At 58.8% G+C, this 18,072-nt stretch overlaps 1 protein-coding gene and 2 long non-coding RNA genes across 4 annotated transcripts in view; 1 reads left to right on the top strand and 2 right to left on the bottom strand.

The window, feature by feature from the left end:
- Positions 1–18,072, top strand: part of LOC142076650 (uncharacterized) — an 86,515-nt gene that overhangs the window by 37,190 nt on the left and 31,253 nt on the right. The window lies entirely within an intron of this gene.
- On the bottom strand, positions 9,149–9,749 carry LOC142076636 (uncharacterized). The gene is made up of 2 exons (XR_012671227.1): positions 9,582–9,749; positions 9,149–9,430 (listed from the first exon to the last, which is right to left on the bottom strand). It is a non-coding gene; the product is annotated as an uncharacterized LOC142076636 (long non-coding RNA).
- LOC142076653 (uncharacterized) lies at positions 12,903–16,812 on the bottom strand. Of its 2 annotated transcripts, XR_012671240.1 has the most exons (3): positions 16,769–16,812; positions 15,541–16,411; positions 12,903–14,642 (listed from the first exon to the last, which is right to left on the bottom strand). It is a non-coding gene; the product is annotated as an uncharacterized LOC142076653 (long non-coding RNA). The 2 variants fall into 2 exon arrangements; XR_012671239.1 differs by lacking the exon at positions 16,769–16,812 and having other exon boundaries at positions 15,541–16,749.

Below are 18,072 nucleotides of genomic sequence, written 5' to 3'. Positions count from 1 at the left end.
TGCTGGGCACTGGCATGCTATGTGCCGTGCATGTCCCGGTGCTGGGCGTGTCCAAGGACTGGGAGCTGGGGGTGCTGGGCACGTCCAGGTACGGTGTACTGGATGTGTGTTGCTGGGCTTGCTCAGGAGCTGGCAGTGCTCGCGACGGCCAGGTGCTCGATATTCGGATGCTGGTGCTCAGGGGTTGAGTGCTGGAGGTGGCTGGGTGTGCGGGGCACTGGGTTCCTGCGTGCTGGGCATGTCCAGGTGCTGCGGGCTGCTTGCTCGACGCCGGTACATGCCAAGCCACCAGCACCCATCTCCCCGAACTGCTCAGCAGCCAGCACTCTCAGCGCCTCGCAGAGGGCACCCCAAGCGCCCAGCATCCAGCACACGCACATGCTCAGCACTGAGCACCCCCCGTGCCCAACACGCCGCAACCCAAGTGCCCTCACCCAGCCGTGCCCAGCATCCAGCAGCCCCAGTGCCCAGCACCACACATGCCCTTTCACAGCCCCACTAGCACCGGGGCTCCGCGCTTGCTCTGCCGTACAACCGTCCAGCGTGCCGGAGCCGAACTCCAAAACGGAGAAGCACCCCGTCGGGCTCCAACTCACAATCAGCCGAGACCGAAAGGTGTTGGCGGCTCGCACCTTCCCTTCGCAAGGCCTTCGCAGCCGGAAAAGCGAGGGGCTCTGGGCTTCCTCTACCCCGTACCTCCGACGTTCACTGGAGCCCCGTGGGGTTGGATGGGGCCATTCTCCTGAAGTGGAGTGGGGACATCCCTCTAGCATGGGGACGTTCTCCTGAGGTGGGGTGCGATGTCCCTCTGGCATGGAGCGGGGATGCATGCTGGGCACTGGCATGCTGTGTGCCGTGCATGTCCCGGTGCTGGGCATGTCCAAGGACTGGGAGCTGGGGGTGCTGGGTACTGGGCACGGCCAGGTACGGCGTACTGGATGTGTGTTGCTGGGCTTGCTCAGGAGCTGGCAGTGCTCGCGACGGCCAGGTGCTCGATATTCGGATGCTGGTGCTCGGGTGCCCAGGGGCTGAGTGCTGGAGGTGGCTGAGTGTGCGGGGCACTGGGTTCCTGGGTGCTGGGCATGTCCAGGTGCTGCGGGCTGCTTGCTCGACGCCGGTACATGCCAAGCCACCAGCACCCATCTCCCCGAACTGCTCAGCAGCCAGCACTCTCAGCGCCTCGCAGAGGGCACCCCAAGCGCCCAGCATCCAGCACACGCACATGCTCAGCACTGAGCACCCCCCGTGCCCAACACGCCGCAACCCAAGTGCCCTCACCCAGCCGTGCCCAGCATCCAGCAGCCCCAGTGCCCAGCACCACACATGCCCTTTCACAGCCCCACTAGCACCGGGGCTCCGCGCTTGCTCTGCCGTACAACCGTCCAGCGTGCCGGAGCCGAACTCCAAAACGGAGAAGCACCCCGTCGGGCTCCAACTCACAATCAGCCGAGACCGAAAGGTGTTGGCGGCTCGCACCTTCCCTTCGCAAGCCCTTCACAGCCGCACAAGGCAAGGGGCTCTGGGCTTCCTTTACCCCGTACCTCTGACACTCGCTGGAGCCCAGGGGAATTGGATGGGACCATTCTCCTGAAGCGGGGACATCCCTCTGGCATGGGGACAGGATGGATGGGGACGTTCAGTTAGGTGAGCTGGGTTGTCCCTATAGCATGGAGAGGGGATGCATGCTGGGCACTGGCATGCTATGTGCCGTGCATGTCCCGGTGCTGGGCGTGTCCAAGGACTGGGAGCTGGGGGTGCTGGGCACGTCCAGGTACGGTGTACTGGATGTGTGTTGCTGGGCTTGCTCAGGAGCTGGCAGTGCTCGCGACGGCCAGGTGCTCGATATTCGGATGCTGGTGCTCAGGGGTTGAGTGCTGGAGGTGGCTGGGTGTGCGGGGCACTGGGTTCCTGCGTGCTGGGCATGTCCAGGTGCTGCGGGCTGCTTGCTCGACGCCGGTACATGCCAAGCCACCAGCACCCATCTCCCCGAACTGCTCAGCAGCCAGCACTCTCAGCGCCTCGCAGAGGGCACCCCAAGCGCCCAGCATCCAGCACACGCACATGCTCAGCACACGGACATGCTCAGCACTGAGTACCCCCGTGCCCAACACGCCGCAACCCAAGTGCCCTCACCCAGCCGTGCCCAGCATCCAGCAGCCCCAGTGCCCAGCACCACACATGCCCTTTCACAGCCCCACTAGCACCGGGGCTCCGCGCTTGCTCTGCCGTACAACCGTTCAGCGTGCCGGAGCCGAACTCCAAAACGGAGAAGCACCCCGTCGGGCTCCAACTCACAATCAGCCGAGACCGAAAGGTGTTGGCGGCTCGCACCTTCCCTTCGCAAGGCCTTCGCAGCCGGAAAAGCGAGGGGCTCTGGGCTTCCTCTACCCCGTACCTCCGACGTTCACTGGAGCCCCGTGGGGTTGGATGGGGCCATTCTCCTGAAGTGGAGTGGGGACATCCCTCTAGCATGGGGACGTTCTCCTGAGGTGGGGTGCGATGTCCCTCTGGCATGGAGCGGGGATGCATGCTGGGCACTGGCATGCTGTGTGCCGTGCATGTCCCGGTGCTGGGCATGTCCAAGGACTGGGAGCTGGGGGTGCTGGGCACGTCCAGGTACGGTGTACTGGATGTGTGTTGCTGGGCTTGCTCAGGAGCTGGCAGTGCTCGCGACGGCCAGGTGCTCGATATTCGGATGCTGGTGCTCAGGGGTTGAGTGCTGGAGGTGGCTGGGTGTGCGGGGCACTGGGTTCCTGCGTGCTGGGCATGTCCAGGTGCTGCGGGCTGCTTGCTCGACGCCGGTACATGCCAAGCCACCAGCACCCATCTCCCCGAACTGCTCAGCAGCCAGCACTCTCAGCGCCTCGCAGAGGGCACCCCAAGCGCCCAGCATCCAGCACACGCACATGCTCAGCACACGGACATGCTCAGCACTGAGTACCCCCGTGCCCAACACGCCGCAACCCAAGTGCCCTCACCCAGCCGTGCCCAGCATCCAGCAGCCCCAGTGCCCAGCACCACACATGCCCTTTCACAGCCCCACTAGCACCGGGGCTCCGCGCTTGCTCTGCCGTACAACCGTTCAGCGTGCCGGAGCCGAACTCCAAAACGGAGAAGCACCCCGTCGGGCTCCAACTCACAATCAGCCGAGACCGAAAGGTGTTGGCGGCTCGCACCTTCCCTTCGCAAGGCCTTCGCAGCCGGAAAAGCGAGGGGCTCTGGGCTTCCTCTACCCCGTACCTCCGACGTTCACTGGAGCCCCGTGGGGTTGGATGGGGCCATTCTCCTGAAGTGGAGTGGGGACATCCCTCTAGCATGGGGACGTTCTCCTGAGGTGGGGTGCGATGTCCCTCTGGCATGGAGCGGGGATGCATGCTGGGCACTGGCATGCTGTGTGCCGTGCATGTCCCGGTGCTGGGCATGTCCAAGGACTGGGAGCTGGGGGTGCTGGGTACGGCCAGGTACGGTGTACTGGATGTGTGTTGCTGGGCTTGCTCAGGAGCTGGCAGTGCTCGCGACGGCCAGGTGCTCTATATTCGGATGCTGGTGCTCGGGTGCCCAGGGGCTGAGTGCTGGAGGTGGCTGGGTGTGCGGGGCACTGGGTTCCTGGGTGCTGGGCATGTCCAGGTGCTGCGGGCTGCTTGCTCGACGCCGGTACATGCCAAGCCACCAGCACCCATCTCCCCGAACTGCTCAGCAGCCAGCACTCTCAGCGCCTCGCAGAGGGCACCCCAAGCGCCCAGCATCCAGCACACGGACATGCTCAGCACACGGACATGCTCAGCACTGAGCACCCCCCGTGCCCAACACGCCGCAACCCAAGTGCCCTCACCCAGCCGTGCCCAGCATCCAGCAGCCCCAGTGCCCAGCACCACACATGCCCTTTCACAGCCCCACTAGCACCGGGGCTCCGCGCTTGCTCTGCCGTACAACCGTTCAGCGTGCCGGAGCCGAACTCCAAAACGGAGAAGCACCCCGTCGGGCTCCAACTCACAATCAGCCGAGACCGAAAGGTGTTGGCGGCTCGCACCTTCCCTTCGCAAGGCCTTCGCAGCCGGAAAAGCGAGGGGCTCTGGGCTTCCTCTACCCCGTACCTCCGACGTTCACTGGAGCCCCGTGGGGTTGGATGGGGCCATTCTCCTGAAGTGGAGTGGGGACATCCCTCTAGCATGGGGACGTTCTCCTGAGGTGGGGTGCGATGTCCCTCTGGCATGGAGCGGGGATGCATGCTGGGCACTGGCATGCTGTGTGCCGTGCATGTCCCGGTGCTGGGCATGTCCAAGGACTGGGAGCTGGGGGTGCTGGGTACTGGGCACGGCCAGGTACGGTGTACTGGATGTGTGTTGCTGGGCTTGCTCAGGAGCTGGCAGTGCTCGCGACGGCCAGGTGCTGGACATTCGGGTGCTGGTGCTCAGGGGTTGAGTGCTGAATGCTGGAGGTGGCTGGGTGTGAGCTGGTTTCCTGGATGCTGGGCATTTCCAGGTGCTGCGGGCTGCGTGGTTGGTACCGGTACGTGCCAAAAAGCAGCATACCCAGCGCTCCGCAGAGGGCTCCCCAATCGCCCAGCATCCGGACATGCTCGCCACCCAACATGCAGCAACCCAAGTGCCCTCACCCAGCCGTGCCCAGCATCCAGCAGGCCCAGTGCCCAGCACCTCACATGCCCTTTCACAGCCCCACCAACACCGGAGTCTGCGCTTGATCTACCGCACAACAAACAACCTTGCCGGAGCCCAATTCCAAAGCAGATAAGCACCCATCCGGCTCCAACACACAATTAGCCTGGAGGGAAAGATGTTGGTGGCACTCCCTGTCCCTTGGCGGCCCCTTCTGAGCCCCATCAACACCGGACCTCTGCATTTCTTCTCCCACCTAACGTCACCCTCTCCCTCAGAGTCAGCAGAGCCCAGCTCCGAAGCGGACACCCAGCAGATGGCGCTCCAACACAGGACAAAACAGGACTGGGAGCTGTTGGGGGCACTCCCCTTCCCTGGGCAGCCCCTTCACAGCCCCCCCGACACCGGGGCGCGGCGCTTGCTCTGCCGCACAACCATCCACCCTGCCGGAGCCCAACTCCAAAACAGACAAGCACCCCATCCAGCTTCCACACGGAATTAGCCAGGACTGAAGGATGTTGGTGGCCCTCACCGTCCTTTGGCAGTCAGTTCACAGGCTCAACAGCACTGGGCTTGCTCGTGATCGTGGCCACTACCCTGGGTTTGGCAAGCCCCATGATTGTGAGATGCATCCATGCCCTTGTAGGGAACCTCTTGGGGTTCTTCAGTTCCACAGAGAACCCTGTTGCATGAGTTCGATGACGTTGTTCTCCTGAGGTGAGGTATCCTTCTGGCATGCAGAGAGAACGGATGCTGGGCTCGGGAGTTCTGGTCATGTATAGGTGCTGGATGCTAGGTTCTGAGCACTGGGGCTGCTTGGTGCTGGCCATGTACCTGTGCTGGGCATGTTGAGGTCCAGGGTACTGGGCTCTGGGGGTGCTGGGGGTTGCTGTACAATGGGGTGCTGTGGGCTGGGCATTTCCCGGTGATGGGTGTGTGATGCTGCGGGTCCAGATTGCCTGGCATGCCTGGGTGATGGGAATGTCTGGGTGCTGGGCATGTCCAGCTGCTGGGCATGTCCGGCTGCTGTGTGATGGGTGCTGGGCACTGTGCCTGCTGGGAGTTGGGCATATGTCCGGCTTCTAGGCTTCTCTGGGTGCTAGGTGTTCTGTACGTCCAGATGGTGTGTGTCTGGTGCTGGGGTTGCTGGCTGTGGGGCACAGGGAGTGCTGGGTGCTTGGCACGTCCGAGTGCTGGACATGTCCGAGTGCTGAGCGTGTTGAGGTGCTGAGCACTGGTTTGCCGGGCTCTGGGGGTGCTGGGTGCTGGGCATGTCCATGTGATGGGTGCTTGGCATGGGGTGCTGGTTGCTGTGCGCTGGGACTGCTGGCTATGTGCAGGTGCTGGGATGTCTGGCTGCTGGGCACTGGAGGTGCTGGATGCTGGGCATGTGAGGGTGCTGTGCATGTCTGGGTGCTGGCATATCCGGGTACTGGTGCTGGACACTGGGGATGCTGGTCATGTCCGGGTGCTGGCCACTAGCGTGCTGGGTTTGCTGAGTGCTGGGCATGTGCCGGTGCTTGCTGTTGGGCACTGGGGATGGTGCGTGCTGGGCGCTCAGGGTGCTGGGTCCTGGGGCTGCTGGAGGTGGCTGGGTGTGGGTGCCCAGTTTCTGGGTGCTGGGGATGGCTGTGTGCGAGGTGCTGGAGGTGGCTGGGTTTGGGATGCTGCACGTAGCCAGGTGCTGGATGCTGGGAGTGCTGGGGACTGGGGGTACTGGGTGGTGGGCATGTCCGGGTGCGGGGAGCTGGGCTCTGCGCGTCCTGGTCCCTGGGTACAGTGGGTGCTGGACTTGTCTGGGTGCTGGGCATGTCCACGTGCTGGGCATGTGCAGGTGCTTACTGTTGGGTACTGGGGATGGTGCGTGCTGGGCGCTCGGGGTGCTGGGTCCTGAGCACTAGGGTTGCTGGTTCCTGGGGTTGCTGGAGGTGGCTGGCTGTGGGGTGCTGGGGACGTCCAGGTACTGGGTTCTGGGCATGACTGGGTGTGGGGTTCAGGGTGCTGGGTGCTGGAGGTGGCTGGGAGTGGGATGCTGCAGGTGCCCAGGTGCCGGGAGTGCCCGGGTGCTGGGTGCTGGGTACGACCCGGTGCTGGGCATGGCTGGTGTTGGACACTCACGGTGCTGCATGTTGGGGGTGCTGGGCACGTCCAGGTGCTGGGCACCGGTGATGTGTCCTCGTTTCAGCTGGGAGCGAGTTAATTTTCTTCCTAGTATCTGTTATAGTGCTGTGTTTGGGATTTAGTACGAGAACTGTGTTGATAACACAGTGATGCAACCGGCCCTGCAGTTACTCCAACCCCCTCGACAGTCACTGCGGCTGAACCAGAGAACCAACCTGTGCCGGTATCAGACGCCTCTATACAGAAGAAGAAATGCACAAGAAAATCAGCTCGTTTAGTAAGGGATGAAGATGAACCAGGGCCATCACGAGAACAGGAGGAGGAAGAGGCAGAACCCGTAAACGAGCTGGTGGCTCCGTGCATCCTTGACATAGACTACCTCAGGAGAGGGTATTTCAAGGACCCAAAAGGGTACCGGTGGGCTTTTGGTAGAGCTGCCCTGGAGACGGAGGAAATCAAACAGCTGTCCACCTTACCCGGTCTCTCAGAGGACCCTTCTGTTGTGGGGTTGCTGAAGGTTGAAGAACAGCAGGTACCAATCGCTACCACAACAGTGCACAAGTGGCAACATCGCATCAACCGAGACTCCCTGCTTCCCATCCATAAGCTGGTTCGTCCACTGCAGAGGCAAGAAATGATCAGCAAGACTCGCTCACCCTTTAACAGTCCCATATGGCCGGTGCGAAAGTCTAATGGAGAGCGGAGACTAACAGTAGACTACCGTGGCCTGTACAAAGTCACACCGCCATCGAGTGCGGCCATGCCGGACATGCTAGAACTCCAATACGAATGCAGTCAAAGGCAGCCAAGTGGTACGCCACAATTGATATCGCTAATGCATTCCTCTCAATCCCTAGGGCAGCAGAGTGCAGGCCACACTTTGCTTTCACTTGGAGGGGCATCCAGTACACCTGGAACCGACTGCCCCAGGGGTGGAAACACAGCCCTACCATTTGCCATGGACTGATCCACACCGCACTGGAACAGGGTGAGGCTCCGGAACACCTGCAATACATTGATGACATCATTGTGTGGGGCAGCACAGCAGAAGAAGTTTTTGAGAAAGGGGAGAGAATAGTCCAAATCCTTCTGAAGGCCGGCTTTGCCATGAACCAAAGTAAGGTCAAGGCACCTGCACAGGAGATCCAGTTCTTAGGAATAAAATGGCAAGATGGACGTCGTCAGATCCCAATGGATGTGATCAACAAAACAACAGCCATGTCCCCACCAACTAGCAGAAAGGAAACACAAGCCTTCTTAGGCGTTGTGGGCTTTTGGACACTGCATATTCCACATTACAGTCAGATCGTAAGCCCTCTCTATCAAGTGACCCGGAAGACGAACGATTTCAAATGGGGCCCTGAGCAACGACAAGCCTTTGAACAAGTTAAACGGGAGATAGTCCGTGCAGTAGCCCTTGGGCCAGTCCGGGCAGGACAAGATGTAAAGAATGTGCTCTACACCGCAGCCGGGGAGAATGGCCCTACCTGGAGCCTCTGGCAGAAAGCACCAGGGGACACTTGAGGTCGACCCTTAGGGTTTTGGAGTCGGGGATACAGAGGATCCGAGGCCCGCTATACTCCAACTGGGAAGGAGATATTGGCAGCATATGAAGGGGTTCGAGCTGCTTCGGAAGTGGTTGGTACCGAAGCACAGCTCCTCCTGGCACCCCGACTGCCGGTGCTGGGCTGGATGTTCAAAGGGAGGGTCCCCTCTACACATCATGCAACCTGAAGTCCCAGGTAGCAGCCCCAGACTCTTCCAAGGTAGCTAGCTAAGGAGTTTTGTACATGTTCAAGGTAGGTCCATGTATTCTACCTCCCCGTGACTGCTCCCAAGCAGCTCCCAGAGACTTTTGGCCGTCTCTGGAGACAACTGAAGTCCTGACTGTCAGCCCCAGACTCCTCCAAAGTAGCTCCCTGAGGAATTTTGTCGATGTAGGAGGCAGGTCCATAGCCGCTAGCTCCCCGGGACTCCTCCCATGCAGCTCTTTGATCATCTTCCTCCCTTGTTCAGTGGCTGTTGGAAGAGGGCTGTGATGCATGGGTGCGGGCTCTGCCCGGTGTTTCTGTCACTGGTGCAGCCAGGGCATGCTGGGGATCACGTGACTCAGGTACACACACACCCCCCACCCCCCCCAGAGGGGCAGCCACCAGCCTGAATGGCCCAAACCTCCCAGCGACCTGCAACTGTGTCACCCTGGAGGAACACTCATGACAGCTCCCTGTGACACCAAGCACCAGTGACCCTTTCTGCCTCCCCTGCGGGAGAGCGGCCTCTCGGCTGTGGTGCGATGCTCGTGCCCTGGGGCGGGAGGTTCGTGACCCAGCCCAGGCAGAGGAGTCCATCGGTCCTCGGGACACAAGGAGCTCGAGAAAGAGATGAATAAAAACACAACGGAGAAGTTGCAAAACAGTGTCGACTTCTTTAATTGTTCGCAACAGTCCTTCACCCCAACAGGGAAGAAGGCTTTTACAGACGGCCATGGCTCTGAGCTCAGCCCAACGTGGTGCTGGAAGCAGGGCCATCTGCAGGGCCTTCTTTCAGGACCTTTTCCATCCGAGGGACCTTTTGCATGGCCACTATGGAAAGGAATTTGCTTTCTGCGGCAAGAGAGGGCAACTGGGCCAATCTGGGACAGGGGCAGGGCACCCGTGGGGACAGTCACAGGCACAGGGATGGCGACAAGGCACCTGCAAGGACAGAGATTGGGGTGGGGACAGTGACGGGGACAGAACTCCTGTGGGGACAGCGATGGGGACATGGCACCTACAGGGATGACACTGGGGTGAGGGATAGGGTCAGAGATGGGGACAGGACACCTGTGGGGACAGTGGCAGTCACCTGTGTGATCTCCATGTGGTCCAACCAGTCCCTGGTCCCCAGCTGCCCGTAGCAATTCCTCCCTTGCATGTAGACTCACCCCTGGTCGTCCATCAGCCCCAGTGGTTGTACCCCACGGAGCAGGCCACGGCCCTGGGGACAGGGTGACAGCGAGGTGACATCGCTGGGGACCCCTCCCCCAGGGCGGCGGGGACCCCCCTAGGAACACCCCCCCTCACCTTGATGGGCAGCCGCAGGGGGATGAGCACGGGGCGGGCAGGGTGCCCCGAGGTTCGTGCCTGCAGGAAGATGCCCCCATCTCTGCAGGAGATCGCGGGTCTCGTGGGGGGAGTTTTTTTGGGTGAATTTAGGGGATTTGGGGAGAATATTTGATGGGAAAAAGAACAGGCTGATTCAGCCGAGCTGGGTCAGGACCATGAGCTGCCTGGTTTGTGGCTGCCAGTCACTGACGAGCAGCATCCGCTTGTCAGCCTCCTTGTGCCCCATGGCCGATGCACTTGTGACCATTGCGTGTGCTTGGCAGCTCCCGCGCGCTGCATTGGTTGGGGTGAGGCAGAGCCAGGACAAGGAGCTGCTGCCCCAGCAGCAGGACGTGCTGCCGCCGCTCCACAAGACCTTCCTGCAGACCATCACGGGGATCTTCAGCCCCTTCGGCGCCATCGCCTCTGTCTGCATCCTGCTGCCCTTGGGCGTGCGCAAGTCCACGCTGTGCTTCCCTGAGCTGCTGAGCAAGTGCTGCTCACTGGTGGAGCACTGAGACCCTGGAGAGCGCCCACAGGGCGAGGACCATCCAGACCGGCACCCACCACCCCAGCGGCATCGCTGGGACTGCCCTAAGGAAGGGGCTCAGACCCCCGACTTCTGGCACCGGGGGGCCGCCCCGATGGAGACCTCACCCTGCACCTTCTGCAAGCCAGACCCGGGAAGCTCTCGCCAGCACAGCGGGACAGCGATGCTGCTTCCTGAAGGAAAGATACGGGTTTTTTTCCCCCTTTCCATTTTTCCCCCCTTCCTGGTCTTGCGGCTGCCCAAGGTGCAGCCAGACAGGGGAAGGAGGGTCCCTGCCTGGCCTCCCTCCCTCAGCATTATTGGGGTGATTTGGGGCTATTTCGCTGTGGCAGTGAGGCAAAGCTGGGCTCTGGAGCTGAGCATGGTGGGACCCGAGGAAGGGCGTGATTGTCTTGGGGCTTTTAAGGGCTTTGCACTGAGCCCTGTCCCCGCGGGAGGGGACGCTGGTTGTGTTCAAGACAAAGGCGTTGCAGCCCTTGTTGTCCTGTGTGTCTGTCCCGGCCCCGGCCCCAGCCCCCCAGGTCTGTCTTCGTCCCAGGGGCTCAGTGCTGCTTTCTGCGTGGGGCCGTGCCCGTGAGTCCTGCAGGGACCCGTCTGTCCTGGCTCCCCTGCCAAAAGGCTCCTTCCCCTGGGCAAGGGGACAGGGGAGTCAGCCCTCCCCATTGTCTCCCCTGCTGGAAGTGACTCAGCCCTGGGGGTGGCTCGGTGCCCTTCGGGGCTCGCCGGCTCTGATTTGGGGCTCAGTGGGGCATTTGCACTTCTCGGGTTCTGTTTCTCGGTGCCCCCTGCGCTCCCTCCCCCTCCCACACAAGCACAGAGCAGTGGCTGCTTTTAATGCAAAAAAACCAAGAGCAAATGTGTCATCAAATCTCTTCTCATGTAAGACCACCCCCCCACCCCCCTGCAACTACACCACTACCCCCCTCACCACCCCCCAATCTCATCTCATGCCTGCTGTGGGTCTAATCCCACGCTCCCACCCCAGTGCTGGCTGCGAGAGCCCTGGGCTTGCTGGGTGGGTTTGCCCAGCTGCTCTTCTGCTTTTTCCCGTTCTTCTGACATGCCAGACTGGGACATGCCAGGCTGGCGTGGTGGCAGCTCCGTCCCCGCATCCCACCACAGCTCCTGGGGCTCCATCCTGACGGTGGTGCGTTGCTCGAGGCTCAGGACTGCGATGGTGGCCTCGGGGATGCCGTAGTCGGGGGCGAGCAGCTCCGCGGGCGGCGAAAGCGAGCTGATGTTGCAGTGGGGGATGGCTCTGCTGGAGCCACCAGGGTCCCCAGACATGGAGAGGCTGCTGGGACCATCCTGGCTGACCAGGAAGCAACCCAGAAGCATCTCCTTGGGCAGTGCAATGTCACCTGCCGGGTCCCCAGCGGCTTGGATGTGGGGGGCAGCACAGGGGCTGAGGAGGACATCGCTGCCCAGGGGGATGTTGCTGCGGGGATGGCCGCGTCGGAGAGTCTGAGCTGTGCAAACTGCCTCCCCACGTGCTGGTAGCTGGGGAAGCACAGCGGCAGCACCAGGGGGGCTGGGGCCACCGCTCTCCCCTGACGGGTGTGGGGTGCAAGGTGTTGCCGTTGGCCCTGAGGGGTCCCGGGGGCTGCCCAGGCCAGGGGTGTCCCGCAGCCCCTGTGGCCCCACAGGGCAGCACCTGGCAGAGGAGCAGCGCCGTGGCCGGGTGTGGCAATGGCTGGTGGAGGCGGGTTGGTGCTCGTCCACTGGATGTGGAAGACTCGGGGGTCAAAGAAGCAGCTGCATGGAGCCATCTGCAGACCTGCATGGCTGAGGGGGAGCTGTGCCGGGCCGGGGTAACCCTCCAGGGGCACCCGCCGAGCCAGCCCCGATCATCGACGTCCCCCAGCTCTGTGCCTGGCACGTGGGGAGCTTGTGGCCGGGGCACTCCCCGTGGGCTGAGCTGCTGTGTCAGTGGGACAGGGTTGCAGATCAGGGAGGAGACTCGCTTATAGCAGGTGAAATGGGAGACATGGCCATATCTGCTGGGGATGCCATAACTGCTGGGGGTGCCTGGGGTGCCATCCGCGCCGCGGGTGCCCAGGCTGCCGGGAAGGGCTGCTCCTGCCCAGGCAGCGGCACAGGTTGGCTGAGCCAGAGAGAGACACAGGAGTAATGGTCAGTGCTCACCTCCGCTCCTTCCCCCAAGAGCGTCCCTGGGCTGCAGGGGTCAGGGTCGGTCCCTACCTTGGGGGTAGAAGGTTTTGGGACGGACAAAAGGCTGAAGCACCTGGGGCGCCTAGGGGGGCCTGGGGGCTGCACAGTGAGAGCCGCAGGGCTGGCAGCGCCATGGTCCGTTCTGTCTGTTGGCTGCTAAGGACTCTCTGGGGTTGCCGGCTCTGGCCTTCTGTCTGGGGGTCTCCCAGGAGGGAATGCGGGGGCTCCCCGTGTTCCGTCCCGCCCCCAACAGCCTCCCCAGCTCCTCATGCGGAAGGGAAAGCGTTAACCAAAGAGCAACAGTCAGTGGCCCAATGCCCAACGTGAAACCAGCAAGGAGCGGTGTCCCTCAAGCGTCCATACTGGGACCGATACGGTTTAATATCGATGGCATGGATAGTGGGAGTCGAGTGCACTCTCAGCAAGGTTGCAGGTGACACCAAGCTGAGTGGTGCAGTCGATACGCTCGAGGGAAGGGATGCCATCCAGAGGGACCTGATTGTTTTCTCCAAAACAGAGGCATTTCACATCGCAGAGAGGGGAAAAAACACATAGGAGCAACAAAAACCCCATTTGTTTTTGTAAGAACGATCCAAAATGGAGCAGCCGGTACAGAGCATAGCAAACCTTTCAGGAGGAGAAGTTTCAGGGCGAGTTTTCTGCTCACAAAGCCCCTGGGAAGAAACAGCCTCTGAAGACCCTTTATCCCCTCCTCTGTTCGTACTCAGAGGAATGTCCAGGTTCTGCAGCAGCTGAACCCACTGCTTTGGGGAACACCAGAAACACCCATGACTTTCTCAAACTCTTCATTCCCCATCTGAGAGCCAAGGGATAGGATTTCCTAAAGGTTCTTCCACAGGCACAGCCCTGAAAAATCCCCACTGCTTCTCTACTAGTGCACAAAGAGATTAGGAAAAGTTTCATTTTCAAGTGTACGTAGACCATTTCTGAAATCAGACAAGTAATTTCTAATGAGGAGAAGCCCTTTGCCTTGCATCTGGCAACTGACAGGAGGTGGACCGAGCATCAGATGCCAGAAACGAACGCAGGAACGTCCCACCTTCTTGCCGAGTCACCTCCTGTCTTTTTGGAAGCCGTTAGCTGACACGTGAAGAGCAAGAAGTTGCACGTCAAGTGAAAGACTACTAAAAAAAGCTGTGAAAGAGTAACTTGTTCAGTTCAGAAAGAAAATTGGGCAATGCCGTGTACAAACCACCACCCCACGCACAGGGAAAGCTCGACAAGTCAGATGTGGTACCCAATAACCCCCAAAAATGGCTCTTCACATCAGTTTTCTCTATGTTCAGGTTAGTTCTTTTAGTCAGACACAGAAAGCGAAGTCATTTCTTCTTCTTTTGCTGAAGTAGACTTTTAAGTAGATATTGCTAAAGAATGCAAAAACAACCAAAAAGTTAAATCTGAGGTACTTTCAACCTCAGAAGATGTGTATCACTGAAGCGTTTCTCATATTAGATTCTCTTCTCAACTCTAAGGAGTCCCCATTTTCTCTGCTCCCAAGGTAAACTCCAAAGCTATTTATGGGTTTTCAGAAAAAGGAACACGTAGTTCAGTGCTCAGAGCTATGGAGAAGAGAGAATATTTACAAAACACTATAAAGACAAATAAACTAGAGAGCAACCATTAAAGGAAAAACCTGGCAGCAGAATGAGAAACACAGGTCAAACTGTCCCAAGCACTTAGGCCTCCATCAAGGACCACAAGCCCTGAGGCTGATGATGGCTGTTGGATGAGTTTCCCTCCCCCAGAGGGAAACACCTCTCAGCACACTGTGCTCAGACCAAGGAAGGAAAAGGCAATACAGCCCTACATCTAAAGGCACGCCATTCCCTTCAAAGGTAATTTTTCATTTCTTTAGGTCAACTGCCTGGCCAGTTACAACACCTGCTTATAGGGACTCCATCCACCCTCACCCACGAAAAGCTGTGACGTGCTGAGAAAGTGTGGAGAGTCAGGTGGACTTGGATGCACGCACTGCTACCACAGGTCTAGTTTGTTAACCTGTTTATATTTACCTGTCGCTTTGAAGCTGCCCAAGGGTCAGCATGCCCTTGCTACTGGAGGTTCTTGCTCTGTGTAGGCCTAAGGAAGACACTTCTGGTGATACACTATTTTGAACGGCTAAAACACAGCAGAACACACTGTTTATGACCTGCTGAGAATCGTCCCCCAGGCATATCAGGAACAAAGGCAAAGCTTGAATATTCAAGATGCATTTGAGTTACATTACCGTTAAACATTCACCACTACCAGCCATTTCTCTAAACTGAAGGCTGACAGCAGCGTACAAGGACAGTCTTTTCTGGACACTTCACTCCTGGGTAGAAATCCTAGAGACTTTCTTTAAAGACAGAAATCCAAAGAGCTACCACAAGCTTTTTAAATTAAGCACAGCAAATAAAAAGCAAACAAACAAACAAAAACCAACAGGTAAATCCCTGAGCCACTAATGAGGAACAAAAGGTCTCCCATTAAGTCCGCTACCCCTCACAAAATGGACAAGTGGCTTAACGAGATTCCTGCAAAGAAACTGCGGGTGGAAGATAACCCTGATAACTGCAGCACAAGCGACCAACATGGAAACGGCAGTGCTGACCCTTCTCCTGCTCCTCCTACGAGCTCTTCACCAGTTACGTGAAGAGGCAAAACCAAGGATGACTGAACAGATCTGAGAAGAAGCTGGCCCCCCAAAATTCAAAATGATCAAGAAGTCTATTTGAAATACAGATTCGCACCAACCTCACCCTAAGCACACGTCCTGCCTTGAGGTAGGAGCTAAGGACAGTATGAATTCACCACCACGAGCAGACATGCAAACCCGAAGCAGCCAGAACATGCAGACAAACCTCTACCATTTTTTCAGCCATGTTTCAAGTCACGCCATACTCAACTCAGGACTTCACAAAATGCCACTAAACTTAATGACAGCAGCCTCTTTGCAGGTTGCTTACTCAAAAGCAGAAACCAAAAAGCCACGTACCCTAGGCAAAACCCTTGTCCTTCCGTGCGGTTGGTGTCTTCCCATGACTCTTCCTCAAGGCAGGGGAAATGACTGTGTCTTTGAAAGTCTACACAAACGGAGAAGTACGCTTAGCCTTCCGACAGGGCCCGTTAGTCATCTGGCAGTCGTTCTCCATCGACCGCAAATAATCCACACCTACCTAAAACAGTCCAACATCCATTGGAAATGAGTTGGACGGCAACAGAAGCGACAGCAGCCGACCCGGACAGCCATATTAGACCAGAAATGATGGTTACAAGACAGAAAATGCAAAACAAGTCACCAGAACAGCAAAAAAACAACTAGAAGACACATCATGCACAAACCAGAGTCCCCAGTCCGAACCCTAAAAAGAAAACAAGCTAAAATAGGACCTCCAAAAAACATCCAGAACACACGTGAAGGCATAAAAACCCCAAACAACTCAGGGAAGCCAGGACCAAAAAGCCCAGATACTGTCCATAACATTAACCCTAGCCCACTTACACTCTGGCATCCTGTTACCCTACCACCCCATAACCCTAGCACACTGTAAGCCTAGAACCCCATAACCCTAGCACCCAATAACTCTAGCTCTCCCTAAGTGCAGACAGGGGACATGATAACCCTAGAAAACTGTTACCCTGGCACTGCATAACCCTAGAACCCCATAGCCCTAGCATCCTGTAACCCTAGCACCCCATGACCCTAGGACATTGTAGCCTTAAGGTATCAAAACATTGAACACAAACTCCCTGGAGATCTCCGCCAGAGCCTTCAGGTGGCCCCAGATCTCAGACATCACAACTTTGAAGTGGGACAGAGCCACCAGGACATCACCAGCATCCACCTTCACATCATCCGTCATGCCCTGAAAAAGTGCCTGGGTTAAACACTCTCAGGGAGAAAGGCTGAGGCACTCGGGGACTTTGAACCAGCCGGCAATGACCACGGGGCTTCAGCTCATCATTTCTCTGTCAGAGCCACCAGGCAGATGACCCCGTCCACCCTGAGACACCCTTCGGGGCAGCTACGCCCAGAGCCGGGTGGCTGGATACGGCCTTTGCTGTATGGGGAGGTGCTTCCAGGAGCAGGATCTCTCACGGGGGCACTGGGAAATCCTCCTCAGGCCTGGATGCCTGAGAAACATCTTTGTGCTGCTCCATATCTCACCAAAACCAGGGGCGGAGGAAGGCTGCTTTGCTGGTCTCCAAGAGAAACAGCTCACCTGGGCTGCTCTGAGGCTACCGGGCGCCTTTGCTGTCAGGCGGGTCTTGGTGCCGCTCTGCCAACGGCTGTCACCTCCCCACAGGATGCTCTCCGGCACACGGTAGGTATCTTCTCAGTCACCCTGGGGACAAAGATTGGAAGGGAGGGATTGGGTTTGCTTTGCCCCCGTTCCCAGGGTGCCACAACAGAGACCTGCCACCCCCAAATCACGTGGACACCACGTACGAGCTGCAGACGTGGGTCAGGATGGCTGTGGAGCGCAGGCAAGACGTTCTGCTGTGCCCCAGCTGCTGGCAGAAAGCAGAGCTGAAGACAACGGGGGGAAGCCCAGGGCAGCTGGCAGCCGGCGGCGGGGTCTGGCCGGGTGCAGCACCCGCAGAAACGCCCGGATCCTTGAGCCTCAGCCCCGGGGCTGCAGCACGGGGCTGGCACTGGCTGGGGCTTCGCTGGGAAAAACCAGGCGGGGGTGACCCCGACACCCCGCACGCGTACCTGGCCCCAGGATCTGATCGCCTGTCCCTCTGCCCATCGCCACCACGGGATCCAGAAAGCAGCGCCGCCGGCCCTGGCGTGGTCCTGAGCCATCTCTCGATGGACGAGTCTTTAACCAGCAGGCCTAAAGTGAGGAAAAATTGCCCAGAATTAAGCTGTGCTCAAGTTTTTGCTGGCAGCACGTTTTCTGAGCTGCCTGGTGGTGCCGCTCCTGGGGACGGCTCCAGAAACAGGGGGGCTGCCTGTACCTGCAGGCAGGCGGTGGAGTGTGCGCCGCGGCAGTGAGCGGTGGTTTGTGCGGCTGTTGAATGGGGTCGGGCTTCAAACGTGCCCAGTCTGGTATGCCTCGTTCCTGTTGCCTTGCAGGTCGTATTAAGAGCTTAAATAGTATTGTTTTAAAAAAGCAAAACCAACCAACAAACAAGAAAACAGCTGGGCGATTCCACCCGCACCCCCCCGACGGGTTTTTCTTTGCCCTGGCCCTGGCCCCCCTGCAAGGCGATGTTCATCACCAATATTAGGGTGCAGGATTGGGCCCAAGGCAGGGCTTTTGCCGGCAGCACGTATTTTGAGGCTCCCGCTAATGCAGTTCCTGGGCCGTGCTCAGGAAATGGGAGCAATTGCCCAGAACTGGTATTTTTGGTCTTTCTCTGTCCCTCTCGGTCAGGCTCTGGGTCCCCATTTTTTAACTGCTCCCTTTGCACCCGGTAGCCCTTTGCTCTTTTCTTCTTCCTCTTTCTCACTCTGTCTGGCTCCTTGTCCCTATTTTTTCTAAATTCCTCCCTGTCTGCCCCGGCCCTTTCTGCTCCT

Source organism: Calonectris borealis, unplaced genomic scaffold (assembly GCF_964195595.1).
Source record: "Calonectris borealis unplaced genomic scaffold, bCalBor7.hap1.2 HAP1_SCAFFOLD_77, whole genome shotgun sequence".
Taxonomy (NCBI): Eukaryota; Metazoa; Chordata; class Aves; order Procellariiformes; family Procellariidae; genus Calonectris; species Calonectris borealis.
This window is presented reverse-complemented; position numbering and strand designations above follow the sequence as displayed.